Genomic DNA, 4660 nt, shown 5'->3' with positions numbered 1-4660 from the left:
ATACCAAACATTTCAGAAAAGTTTAATTTTGAATTATTTGAGATTATGTCACAACTGAAAATTTTATCATAAAATTGTGATCATATTTCCGATGGCATGTAGCAAAAATTATGTTGATTCGTTAGATACAACAAGAGATATTCACGATCAAAAACTTATCACTCCCTCAGAGGGTAAATTTTTAAAAGGCACCCCATAGTAAAGTAAGTCGTATTTACGACAAAATGAAAGTATACAAGAATTTGAAACAAAATTAATAATTTTTTTCTTGCCAGAATCAAATAGTTCTACTAGCAGAAATTAGGCGAATTCTGGGATATTTCAGTTCCTTTTGCATTTCTCATATAGAAAGGCTTGCAATCACTGTGAAAACCAACTTTTTCGCCGAGGCATTCGATATCATTTGGAATTGGGAGACTGTCGAATTTGCATTAAGTTTTTAGTGCCATTAAATAGCCAGGCCTATAAGTTCGCATAGTTTTATAATCTTGAATTCAATTATATGAAGGTTAGACATTTTCATCTTTCAATATCAATATAATTGCACACCAGTAACAGACATTCGTGATTCTGTTTTCTCCAAAACGGTTGAAAATTCCGGCTCACGTGTGCTAGGTGCCGATGTACTTGTTGTGTTTTCAAAATCGAGTTTCGTGGTTGGTTTTCGTTTTCTTTACCGCGTGTACGAAATCAAACATAGCGTACAACGTTCGTAGAAGCGAGGTTGTATTTTCCCTACGAAATTGACAACTACCCAGGGTAAATTTTGAGTGCCTAGGATTAATTTGTAATTTATATAACATGAACTCGATTGATAACGAGAAAAAGTTTATTGCTTCAACCTAAATCGCAGAATCGTAGAGAAACTTAACGCTTTAAAAATAACTTTTTGCTTACAAAACTTGAACACAAGCTTGGCGAAGAGAAGCTTTAATATTAAAATCGTATCGCAGGTATGTACAAAGATATAATTGCATACATTTGGGATATTGGTGTAATTTCGTCGGCTATAAAACAAAAAATTTTAGGTGTTGATTCCTAATCAAGATCAATCTAAGTAGACTCTCGTGCAATTGCGGATTCAAAAGTATGGCGATTGATTGAACTGTTTGATTATAGATCTTTAGAAATTTTGTTTGCCTTGTTTCACATCAATGGCTCGAACAACCCCATGGGGCTGATCCTTGTAGTTTTTCTGTAAACCGTTGCCAAACAGTGGGGCTTGGGAAGGATAGGTTAGTCACACACGTACACACTACATTAGGTTTTTCAACCAGTTATTGATGAATCAGAATAACAAACATTGTAATTTAATCTTGTTTTCAGGGGAATTACATCAAATTGAGGATGATTTTTATACTACATGAGTACTACACAAGTATTCATTTGTATGTACATTCAGTTTAGGTAAACTTTTTATTTCAAGTGTCAAAATATTTAAAGTAACGAAAAAGTAAAGCGATAATCGAGTCCCGTAAAGCTGCAGGAAAAGAAATAGTTGAATCGTTTTAATCTAATCATTCGTGCATTGTTTCTCCATACCATCGATCATACAGTGCAACAAGGACCAAGAACGCTGTAGCAAAGTGACGAAGACTGACATCGGTAGAGCACTACGCATCATATAAATTTGAAAACATCATGAAATCCACAAGCAACACGAGATCTTACTCTCTATATCCATCCGCAGAGTGTGCCGTGTACATGTCTGCAGGAAACGGATGAAGGAACTAACATATGAAGCTATATTCAAACGCTTTTCAGACTGATGCGTAACAAGCGAATGCATGTTCAAGGTGGCAGTTCTTGTTGAGTATTGTGAACAATGGGAGGAATTGCTCCCAGCCATTCATATTCTATCTAATGAAATTATGTCGTGGTGTGTTTGAATCGTTGAAAAAGAATACTGAACATAATTTTTTCCAAAGCAGATTTAGGTGACTTCACGTAATGTGCACATAAAAGAAATTAATCTGAAATCAATGAAAATGTTCAAATCAATATATTGTCTAAAATCATCGAAAATAAATTTAAAATTTGTTCATGTCATCCTTGATTCAACTGGAAAGCTCTCGAAGTGCAACCTTAAGCACTCTTCAGTGTAGTTCTAAAATCGTTGATGTACGAAAGAACAATACAAACCACTGAGGCATGTGAACATAATTCAGCGTTATGCTTCGAAAACATCCTGGAAGTGGTTACGATGTTCGTTGTGCGCGTTGGAAAGGTGAACAACGAATGCTTTCATCATCGGCGAAAAGGTTGTCTTTTTGAAACAAGCGAATAAATTCTCCCTCCCTGGAGACACACCACCGCCCGAAAACGGCTAAATCATGTTGAAATATGACTCGGTAGTAATTTATGATACGTAAAACGTGTCACCGCGTGTCGCGCACTCGGCGTGTACCGACAGTCCATGCTAAACTTGACGAGATAATGGATTGTAACTATAATTCAGAGTGCTAGGCTCGCCAGACTGAAGGATGTTTCCTCGAGGGCCAGCTTATGCGACTGGGAGTTGCAACATAATCTGTTATTATCCTTCGAGGTTGAGTTCCCAAAAAAAAACAAGATTCACCCTAACATGACTCCGGCAAGTTCAGCCACTCATTATTCCTGAGAACCCATTAATTAATGCACGTACAGGTCGTTTCCATTAGAATTACGATCCACTGTTGCTAAAACGCACCTGAATTATTAACTAAGCTTGCGGCTATACTGCGATTTTAATCTGGTCCAAAGGCAAGTATTGCTCGAACCAGTGTAAGAATGAAAGAATGAAAGAATGAAAGAATGAAAGAATGAAAGAATGAAAGAATGAAAGAATGAAAGAATGAAAGAATGAAAGAATGAAAGAATGAAAGAATGAAAGAATGAAAGAATGAAAGAATGAAAGAATGAAAGAATGAAAGAATGAAAGAATGAAAGAATGAAAGAATGAAAGAATGAAAGAATGAAAGAATGAAAGAATGAAAGAATGAAAGAATGAAAGAATGAAAGAATGAAAGAATGAAAGAATGAAAGAATGAAAGAATGAAAGAATGAAAGAATGAAAGAATGAAAGAATGAAAGAATGAAAGAATGAAAGAATGAAAGAATGAAAGAATGAAAGAATGAAAGAATGAAAGAATGAAAGAATGAAAGAATGAAAGAATGAAAGAATGAAAGAATGAAAGAATGAAAGAATGAAAGAATGAAAGAATGAAAGAATGAAAGAATGAAAGAATGAAAGAATGAAAGAATGAAAGAATGAAAGAATGAAAGAATGAAAGAATGAAAGAATGAAAGAATGAAAGAATGAAAGAATGAAAGAATGAAAGAATGAAAGAATGAAAGAATGAAAGAATGAAAGAATGAAAGAATGAAAGAATGAAAGAATGAAAGAATGAAAGAATGAAAGAATGAAAGAATGAAAGAATGAAAGAATGAAAGAATGAAAGAATGAAAGAATGAAAGAATGAAAGAATGAAAGAATGAAAGAATGAAAGAATGAAAGAATGAAAGAATGAAAGAATGAAAGAATGAAAGAATGAAAGAATGAAAGAATGAAAGAATGAAAGAATGAAAGAATGAAAGAATGAAAGGATGAAAGAATGAAAGAATGAAAGAATGAAAGAATGAAAGAATGAAAGAATGAAAGAATGAAAGAATGAAAGAATGAAAGAATGAAAGAATGAAAGAATGAAAGAATGAAAGAAAGAAAGAATGAAAGAATGAAAGAATGAAAGAATGAAAGAATGAAAGAATGAAAGAATGAAAGAATGAAAGAATGAAAGAATGAAAGAATGAAAGAATGAAAGAATGAAAGAATGAAAGAATGAAAGAATGAAAGAATGAAAGAATGAAAGAATGAAAGAATGAAAGAATGAAAGAATGAAAGAATGAAAGAATGAAAGAATGAAAGAATGAAAGAATGAAAGAATGAAAGAATGAAAGAATGAAAGAATGAAAGAATGAAAGAATGAAAGAATGAAAGAATGAAAGAATGAAAGAATGAAAGAATGAAAGAATGAAAGAATGAAAGAATGAAAGAATGAAAGAATGAAAGAATGAAAGAATGAAAGAATGAAAGAATGAAAGAATGAAAGAATGAAAGAATGAAAGAATGAAAGAATGAAAGAATGAAAGAATGAAAGAATGAAAGAATGAAAGAATGAAAGAATGAAAAAATGAAAGAATGAAAGAATGAAAGAATGAAAGAATGAAAGAATGAAAGAATGAAAGAATAAAAGAATGAAAGAATGAAAGAATGAAAGAATGAAAGAATGAAAGAATGAAAGAATGAAAGAATGAAAGAATGAAAGAATGAAAGAATGAAAGAATGAAAGAATGAAAGAATGAAAGAATGAAAGAATGAAAGAATGAAAGAATGAAAGAATGAAAGAATGAAAGAATGAAAGAATGAAAGAATGAAAGAATGAAAGAATGAAAGAATGAAAGAATGAAAGAATGAAAGAATGAAAGAATGAAAGAATGAAAGAATGAAAGAATGAAAGAATGAAAGAATGAAAGAATGAAAGAATGAAAGAATGAAAGAATGAAAGAATGAAAGAATGAAAGAATGAAAGAATGAAAGAATGAAAGAATGAAAGAATGAAAGAATGAAAGAATGAAAGAATGAAAGAATGAAAGAATGAAAGAATGAAAGAATGAAAGAATG

This window comes from Malaya genurostris, chromosome 2 (genome assembly GCF_030247185.1).
Source record: "Malaya genurostris strain Urasoe2022 chromosome 2, Malgen_1.1, whole genome shotgun sequence".
Classification (NCBI taxonomy): domain Eukaryota; kingdom Metazoa; phylum Arthropoda; class Insecta; order Diptera; family Culicidae; genus Malaya; species Malaya genurostris.
The sequence above is the reverse complement of the archived record's forward strand: the minus strand, read 5'-3'. Positions refer to the sequence as shown.